The 10,034-nt window shown below is 39.2% G+C and overlaps 1 non-coding gene across 1 annotated transcript; it reads right to left on the bottom strand.

Moving 5' to 3' along the window:
* Positions 1-411: 411 nt before the first annotated feature.
* Positions 412-518, bottom strand: LOC130938597 (small nucleolar RNA R71). The gene has a single exon (XR_009069756.1). It is a non-coding gene; the product is annotated as a small nucleolar RNA R71 (small nucleolar RNA).
* Between the last annotated feature and the right edge of the window lie 9,516 nt (positions 519-10,034).

Below are 10,034 nucleotides of genomic sequence, written 5' to 3'. Positions count from 1 at the left end.
CAAGAAAAGGAGATGGCAGCCGAACCCAACAACAATAATGCAAGAAGGATGCTTGGTGATTATACTGCACCTACTTCCAAGTTTGATAGAAGAAGCATCTCAATTCCTGCCATTGGAGCAAACAATTTTGAGCTGAAACCTCAATTAGTTGCTCTAATGCAACAGAACTGCAAGTTTTATGGACTTCCATCAGAAGATCCTTGCCAGTTCTTAACTGAGTTTTAGCAGATCTGTGAGACCGGTAAGACTAATGGAGTGGATCTTGAAGTCTACAGGTTCATGCTTTTCCCTTTTGTTGTAAGAGACAGAGCTAGAACATGGTTGGACTCTCAACCTAAAGATAGCCTGGACTCCCGGGATAAGCTGGTCACGGGCTTTTTGGCTAAGTTCTTTCCTCCTCAAAAGCTGAGCAAGATTATAGTGGATGTTCAAACCTTCAAACAAAAAGATGGTGAATCCCTCTATGAAGCTTGGGAAAGATACAAACAGATGACCAAAAGATGTCCTTCTGACATGTTTTCAAAATGGACCATGATAGATATATTCTATTTTGGTCTATCTGAGTTCTCTAAGATGTCATTGGACCATTCTGCAGGTGGATCCATTTACCTAAAGAAAACGCCTGCAGAAGCTCAAGAACTTATTGTCATGGTTGCAAATAACCAGTTCATGTACACTTCTGAGAGGAATTCCGTGAATAGTGGGACGCCTCAAAGGAAGGGAGTTCTTGAAATTGATGCTCTGAATGCCATTTTGGCTCAGAACAAAATGTTGACTCTGCAAGTTAACATGATTTTTCAAAGTCTGAATGGATGGCAAAATGCATCCAACAGTACTAAAGAGGCATCTTCTGAAGAAGAAGCTTATGATCCTGAGAACCCTGCAATAGCAGAGGTAAATTATATGGGTGAACCTTATGGAAACACCTATAATTCATCATGGAGAAATCATCCAAATTTCTTAGGGAAGGATCAACAAAAGCCTCAACAAGGCTTTAATAATGGTGGAAGAAATAGGCTCAGCAATATCAAGCCTTATCGATCATCTTCTCAGCAACAGACAGAGAATTTTGAATAGAGCACCTCTAACTTAGCAAACTTAATCTCTGATCTGTCTAAGGCCACTTTAAGTTTCATGAGTGAAACAAGGTCCTCCATCAGAAATCTGGAGGCACAAGTGGGCCAGCTGAGTAAGAAAATCACTAAAACTCCTCCTAATACTCTCCCAAGCAATACTGACATTGATATAATCAACTTGGCCGAACCTAGAGAGGAAGGAGAGGACGTGAATCCCAATGAGGAATACCTCATGGGACATCCCTCAAGCAAGAAGGAGTTCCCTATTGAGGACCCAAGGGAATCTGAGGCTCACATAGAGACCATAGAGATCCCATTAAAGCTCCTTCTGCCATTCATGAGCTCTGAAGACTAGTCTTCCTCTGAAGAGGATGAAGATGTAACTGGAGAGTAAGTTGCTCAATATCTAGGAGCTATCATGAAGCTGAATGCCAAGTTATTTGGTAATGAGACTTGGGAAGGTGAACCTCCCTTGCTCATCAGTGAACTAGATACATGGGTTCAACAAACCATACCTCAAAAGAGACAAGATCCTGGCAAATTCTTAATACCCTGTACCATAGGCACCATGACCTTTGAAAAGGCTCTGTGTGACCTGGGGTCAAGCATAAATCTTATGCCACTCTCTGTAATGGAGAAGCTGGGGATCATTGAGGTACAGCCTGCCATATTTTCATTACAATTGGCAGACAAGTCAGTAAGACAAGATTATGGATTGGTAGAGGACGTGTTGGTAAAGGTTGAAGGCCTTTACATCCCTGCTGATTTCATAATCTTAGACACTAGGAAGGAGGAGGATGAATGCATCATCCTTGGAAGACCTTTCCTAGCCACAGCAGGAGCTGTGATAGATGTTGACAGAGGAGAATTGGTCCTTCAATTGAATGGGGACTATCTTGTGTTTAAGGCTCAAGGATCTTCCTCTTTAACAATGGAGAGGAAGCATGAAAAGCTTCTCTCAGTACAGAGTCAAACAAAGCCCCCACAATCAAACTCTAAGTTTGGTGTTGAGAGGCCACAACCAAACTCTAAGTTTGGTGTTGAATCCCCACATCCAAACTCTAAGTTTGGTGTTGGGAGTCTACAACATTGACCTGATCACTTGTGAGGCTCCATGAGATCCCACTGTCAAGCTATTGACATTAAAGAAGCGCTTATTGGAAGGCAACCTAATTTTTATCTAATTTTATTTTATTTTCATTGTTCTTTTATGTTTTATTAGGTTCATGATCATGTGGAGTCACAAAAAAATACTAAAATTAAAAAACAGAATAAAAAACAGCAGAAGAAAAATCACACCTTGGAGGAAGGACTTACTGGCATTTAAACGCCAGTAAGGAGCATCTGGCTGGCGTTCAATGCCAGAACAGAGCATGGATCTGGCACTGAACACCAGAAACATGCACCAATCTGGCGTTTAAATGCTAGAATTGCACACTGAGGAAAGCTGGCGTTCAACGCCAGAAACATGCTACAGATGGGCGATGAACGCTCAGAACAAGCTTAGAGCTGGCGTTTAACGCCAGAAACAAGCACCAATCTGGCGTTAAATGCCAGGATTGCATGCATAGGGCATTTTACGCGCCTCATTGGTGCAGGGATGAAAATCCTTGACACCTGAGGATCTGTGGACCCCACAGGATCCCCATCTACCTCAACTCACCTTCTCTCTTCTTCACCAATCACCTCAATCTCTCTTCCCCATCACCTCTTCACCACTCACATCCATCCATCTCTTCCCCACCCAATCCCACCCATATGGCCGAAACATACATCTCTCCCTTTCCTCCATATTTTCTTCTCCTTTCATTCTTTCTTCTTTGCTCGAGGGCGAGCAACATTCTAAGTTTGGTGTGGTAAAAGCATAGCTTTTTTGTTTTTCCATAACCATTGATGGCACCTAAGGCCAGAGAAACCTCAAAAAAAAAAAAAAAGAGAAAAGGGAAAGACAAAAAATTTTTCCACCTCCGAGTCATGGGATATGGAGAGATTCATCTCAAGGGTCCATAGCTCAGTAGAAGAGCATTTGACTGCACATCAAGAGAGCATGAGGAATTCCCTCATCAAGAAATTCCTGAGATATCTCAGGGGATATATTTTCCTCCACACAACTATTGGGAGCAACTAAGGATAAGAGCACCAAAATCACTAGGGATCAAGCAACAGAGGCAAGAAAGAGACATAAAGGAGCTCAAAAAGCACCATTAGTCCTTCAAAAAGGCGCCACCCTCACTAAGGTGGACTCATTCCTTAACTTCCTTATTCTTATCTCTGTTTTTCGATTTTTATGCTCTATGTTTGTTTATGTTTTGTGTCTCTACCTCATGATCATTAGTATTGAGTAACTATGTCTTAAGGCTATGAATAATTCCATAAATCCTTCACCTCTCTTAAATGAAAAATGTTTCTAATTCAAAAGAACAAGAAGTACATGAATTTCGAAATTATCCTTGAATTTAGTTTAATTATATTGATGTGGTGACAATACTTTCTATTTTCTGAATGAATGCTTGAACAGTACATAATTTTGATCTTGTTGTTTATGAATGTTAAAATTGTTGACTCTTGAAAGAATGATGAACAAAGACAATGTTATTGACAATGTGAAAAATCATAAAAATTGATTCTTGAAGCAAGAAAAAGCAGTGAAAAAGCAAAAGCTTGCGAAAAAAATGGCAAAAAAAAATTTTATTAGAAAGAAAAAGAAAAAAAAGCAAGCAGAAAAAGCCAATAGCCCTTAAAACCAAAAGGTAAGGGTAAGGATCCAAGGCTTTGAGTATCAATGGATAGGAGGGCCCAAGGAAATAAAATCCAGGCCTAAGCGGCTAAATCAAGCTGTCCCTAACCATGTGCTTGTGGCATGCAGGTCCAAGTGAAAAGCTTGAGACTGAGTGGTTAAAGTCGTGATCCAAAGCAAAAAGAGTGTGCTTAAGAACTCTGGACACCTCTAACTGGGGACTTTAGCAAAGCTGTGTCACAATCTAAAAAGGTTCACCCAGCTATGTGTCTGTGGCATTTATGTATCTGGTGGTAATACTGGAAAACAAATTGCTTAGGGCCACGACAAAGACTCATAAAAGTAGCTGTGTTCAAGAATCAGCATACTTAACTAGGAGAATCAATAACACTATCTGAAATTCTAAGTTCCTATAGATTCCAATCATTCTAAACTTCAAAGGAGAAAGTGAGATGCCAAAACTGTTCAGAAGCAAAAAGCTACAAGTCCTGCTCATCTAATTAGAATTAATATTCATTGATATTTTGGGATTTATAGTATATTCTATTCTTTTTATCCTAATTGATTTTCAGTTGCTTGGGGACAAGCAACAATTTAAGTTTGGTGTTGTGATGAGCGGATAATTTATACGCTTTTTGGCATTGTTTTTAGATAGCTTTTAGTGTAATCTAGCTACTTTTAGGGATGTTTTCATTAGTTTTTATGCTAAATTCACATTTCTGGAATTTACTATGAGTTTGTGTGTTTTTCTGTGATTTCAGGTAATTTTTGGCTGAAATTAAGGGACCTGAGCAAAACTCTGATAAAAGGCTGACAAAGGACTGCTGATGCTGTTGGATTCTGACCTCCCTGCACTAAAAATGGATTTTTTGGAGCTATAGAACTCCAAATGGCGCGCTCTTAATGGCGTTGGAAAGTAGACATCAAGAGCTTTCCATCAATATATAATAGTTCATACTTTATTCGTGATTAGAGGACGTACGTTGGCGCTCAACGCTAGTTCCATGCTGCATTCTGGAGTCAAACGCCAGAAACACGTCACGAACCAGAGTTGAATGCCAAAAACACGTTACGACTTGGCGTTCAACTCCAAAAGAAGCCTCAGCTCGTGTAAAGTTCAAGCTCAGCCCAAGCACACACCAAGTGGGCCCCGGAAGTGGACGTCTGCATCAATCACTTACTTATATAAACCCTAGTAGCTAGTCTACTATAAATAGGACTTTTTACTATTGTCTTTGGGTATCTAGTCTTTTGACCATTCGGTCTTTTGACTATGTTTCGGGGCTGGCCATCGGCCATGCCTGAACCTTCATCACTTATGTATTTTCAACGGTGAAGTTTCTACACACCATAGATTAAAGGTGTGGAGCTCTGCTGTACCTAAAGATTTAATGCAATTACTACTATTTTCTATTCAATTCAGCTATTCCTGTTCTAAAATATTCGTTGCACTTCAACACGATGAATGTGATGATCCGTGACACTCATCATCATTCTCACCTATGAACGCGTGACTGACAACCACTTCTGTTCTACTTTAGACCGGGCGCATATCTCTTGGATTCCTTAATCAGAATCTTCGTGGAATAAGCTAGATTGATGGCGGCATTCATGAGAATCCGGAAAGTCTAAACCTTGTCTGTAGTATTCCGAGTAGGATTCAGGGATTGAATGACTATGACAAGCTTCAAACTCGCGATTGTTGGGCGTGATGACAAACGCAAAAGAATCAAGGGATTCTATTCCAACATGATCGAGAACCGACAGATTATTAGCCGTGCTGTGACAGAGCATTTGGACCATTTTCACTGAGAGGATGGGATGTAGCAATTGACAACAGTGATGCCCTACATACAGCTTGCCATGGAAAGGAATAAGAAGGATTGAAGGAAGGCAGTAGGAAAGCAGAGATCCAACAGGGACAAGCATCTCCATACACTTATCTGAAATTTCCACCATTGAATTACATGAGTAACTCTATCTTTATTTTCTACTTTATTTATTATTATTCGAAAATTCCATAACATTTATTATCCGCCTAACTGAGATTTACAAGATGACCATAGCTTGCTTCATACCAACAATCTCCGTGGGATCGACCCTTACTCACGTAAGGTATTACTTGGACGACCCAGTGCACTTGCTGGTTAGTTGTGCGGAGTTGTGACTAAGTGTGATTCACGTTTGAGAGCGCTACCAAGTTTTTGGCGCCATTGTTGATGATCACAATTTCATGCACCATGCAGCAATGGATCTATATCAATTTTCTTGCAATTCTCATAGTCATTAGGATATTGTAGGGCTTTGAATACATTGAGCACAATTTGTTCATCATTCACCCTCAATATTAATTCACCTTTTTGAACGTCAATTAAGGCTCTCCTAGTATCAAGGAAAGGTCTCCCTAATATAATAGAGGTATTCCCATTTTCCTCCATATCCCAATATAACAAAATCCGCAGGAAAGATGAAAGTTCCCACCTTCACTAGTAAATTCTCCACTACACCTAATGGAAATTTAAGAGAACGATCAACAAGTTGTAAAGAAATTCTAGTGAGTTTTACCTCTTCAATTTGTAGCTTTCACATCAAGGATAGTGACATGAGGTTTATGCTAGCCCCAAAGTGATGAACAAAAATTGTTCGTCTGGTCTAGGATTTCACAAATAAAATCTCATTGCAAGTATAGTTCTAAACCAACAAAAAATTCCTTCAATAAAAAATTTGGTTGTCACGAAAATAAACCCCAATAAGATAATCGAAGTATTTGAACCTCGGGTCATTCTCCCTAGGAATTGCAATGAAGTGTCTTGTTATTGGCTATGGGTTGTATATTTTGGGGTTTTTGAGATAATGAACAAGAAATATAAATGGCAAAAGAAATAAACAAAGGACTAGAAAAGCTCTTGGCAAGGTATGAGAATTGAAAGTCCTATCCTCATTATCATCATCAATTGTGACAACAATTGTCTATTGCTCCACTTAGTTAACCTCTAACTATGAAGGAAAGTCAAGTGGATATCAACTTGAGATCACAAGTTCTAGTCAAATCATAATGAAAGACTAGCTTTAGTGACATTCAAGCCAACTAAAAACTTCCAATTACCAATCAACAAAAGAGTTTGATAACTCAAGAGTCACCAATTACTCAACACAAGCCAAGAGGAGAAAAACCTAACTCATAACTAAAAGAGACATTTCTACAAACACATAAAAGGCAATAAAAGTAAACAACATAAATTGCAAGAATTAAAGGAATTACAACTAATCAAGGCAAGAGATCAACAATAGAAAACTAAAGCAAATATAAAAAGACAAGGAAATCATAAATTACATTGAATGAAAATATAGATCTACAAAAGAATTCATAAACTAAAAGGAAAATTAAAGCAAGAGGAGAAGTAGATCTAGATCTAAAAGGGAGAAAACTAAGAACCTAATCTAGAGAGAGGAGAGAGCCTCCCTCTCTAGAATTCTACCTCTAAACAAGAACTAAAACTAAGTGTGTGAATGATTCCCTCTAATCTAATGTGTTGATCCACCTTTGAATTCTTCTTGTAATAGCCTCCAAAAATGAGTTGGATCTGGGCCTGGGAAGCTCAGAAATCGCCCCCAGCATTTTCACTTTAATGATGTCACGTGCGAGCTACGATGCGTAGGCATGGGTCACGCGTACGCGTCGTTTGGTGTTTTCCTTTCCACGCGTACGCGTCATGTCACACGTACGCGTCACCTTGCATCCTCATATTCCACCCGTGCGCGTCTGCTGCACATACGCGTCGATGCATACACTCCAAATCCTTGATTTTCCATGACTTCTCCACTTTGCATGCTTTTCTCTTCACTCTTTTGATCCATTCGTAGCCTTTTTAACCTGAATTCACTAATAAATACATCAAGGCATCTAGTGAAATCAAAGGTGAATTAAATTTAGCAATTAAGGGCCTAAAAATCATGTTTTCACTTTCAAGCACAAATTAGGAGACAATCATGAAATCATGCCATTTCATTGAATAAATGTGAGAAAATTTGATAAAATTCCCTAAATTAAGCCCAAGATAAACCCTAAAAATAGGGTTTATCACAAGGTCACACAAGGCTCTTTCAATGGTCACCTCTCCAATGGTACAGGGAATCATAAACCTTCTAGGATCTTTGCATTTATCAGGGAGATTCTTTTGAATTATGGCATTACATTCCTTTGTAAGCACCACGGTTCCATTTTCCCTCCAATTTATTTTCATGGAAATCAACTCCTTCATAAACTTTTCATACAAGGGCATTTGTTTAAGAGCTTCAGCAAAAGGAATATATATTTGTCGCTTCTTGAAAACTTCCAGGAACTTAGAAAATTGATGATCCTTAGCTTCTTTTTATAATCTTTGAGGATATGGAATTCTCGTCTTATATTCTGGCACTTGGACCTTCTCTTTTGGTGCATCCTTTGAGGCTTGAATTAGTTGTTGTGGAGTGGTAGTGGTCACATACTCCTCTTGAATATTGTTGTCTTCTGGAGCTTCTTTTCTTTGCTTGGCAGTGTGATATTCTTTTTCCTCTTTTCCCAACACTTTTCTACTTCTCAAACTAATGGCTTTACATTCTTCTTTGGGGTTTGGGATTGTGTCACTTGGGAATGTTTGTTTGGGTTTGGCTAACTATTGAGTATTTGGCCCACTTACACCTCCAAATTTTTACTTGAAGCACCTTGATTCTTGAAATTGGATCTTGTTTCTTCCATAAATGAGACAGTGGCTTGGGATAGCTTCTCCAGGGCAAGTTCAAGGCTAAAAAGCCTTTGAGAGTCTTGAGTTGGTAATGTGGGAGGTAGATGTGGATGATGACGATTGTTTTGAGAGTTGAGAGGAGGGTTGTTATATTGATGGTGGTTAAAAGTGTTATGTTGGGGGTTGAAATGGTTTTGTTGATGGTTGTTGTTAAAATTATTAGGCTTCTGACCTTGATTTCTCCATCCAAAATTTGGGTGATTTCTTCATCCTGGATTATAAGTTTTAGAGAATGGATCATTTTAAGATGGCCTTGAGGGATTACCCATGAAATTCACTTGCTCTAGGGAAGATTGTCCATACTCCATGCTTTCACCTTGAGGAAGTCTACCACTCACAGCATAGGAATTCTCTTGAGCACTCACTGCTGAGACTTGCATTCCTCCTAGGTGTTGAGTAATTGCATTGATTTATTGTGACATGACTTTATTCTAAGCCAAAATAGTGTCCAAGGCTTCTAATTCCACAATTCCTGTCCTCATCGATCTTTCGGAGGAATAGAGGTACAGATTGTTGGCTATCATTTCAATCAAGTCTAATGCTTCATCAGTGATCTTCTTCATATGCAGAGATCCTCCAGCCAAATTTTCCAATGAAACCAGTAAGGCAGGGGTGATCCCATCAAAGAAAATTTAGAGTTGGACCCAGTCTGCAAACATGTCTAGAGGGCACTTTCGGAGCATCTCTTTGTACACATCCTCCAAGCTTCATAGAGAAACTCTCCTTCGTGCTGTTTGAAGGTCTAAACGTCTGTTATGAGCTTAGTCAACCTCTGAGGTAGGAAGAACTTGTTCAAGAACTTAGTGACCAAGTCCTCCCATGGGGCTATACTCTCCTTGCGCTGATTCTCCAGCCACTGCTTAGCCCGATCCCTTACAGCAAAAGCGAATAGCAATAACCTATAAACTCCAGGCAGGACACCATTGGTCTTTACCATGTCACAGATTTGCAGGAAGTTAGAGATAAATATGTTAGGATCATCGTGCTGGTTCTCACTGAATTAACATTTTTGTTGCACCAATATGACAAGCTAGGGCTTTAGTTCAAAGTTGTTGGCAATAATAGTAGGTGTCACAATTCTACTTCCACAACTCCCTGGATTGGGAGTAGTGAAAGAACCAAAGGTCCTCGTAGGTTGAGGAGAATTAGCATTATTATTTGTATTCTCTACGATGTTGAATTCAAACTCTTCTTCAACTACATCTTTAGTTTTTTGCAACTCTTTGATCTCTAGCATGTTTCCTTTGTCGCCAAAGAGTTCTTTCAATCTCAGGATCGTAGTGAAGAGGTTCTTTATCCCTATTAATCTACATGGACAAAAACAACAAGAACATCAAATTAGAATTCTCTTTCTCACAGTGATGAATGAAACTCCTAGGGGGGATAAAAAAATAGAAAATGACTAAAAAAGAAAAGTCTAATCTAGGTAATCAACTG

This window comes from Arachis stenosperma, chromosome 6 (genome assembly GCF_014773155.1).
Source record: "Arachis stenosperma cultivar V10309 chromosome 6, arast.V10309.gnm1.PFL2, whole genome shotgun sequence".
Lineage (NCBI taxonomy): Eukaryota > Viridiplantae > Streptophyta > Magnoliopsida > Fabales > Fabaceae > Arachis > Arachis stenosperma.
This window is presented reverse-complemented; position numbering and strand designations above follow the sequence as displayed.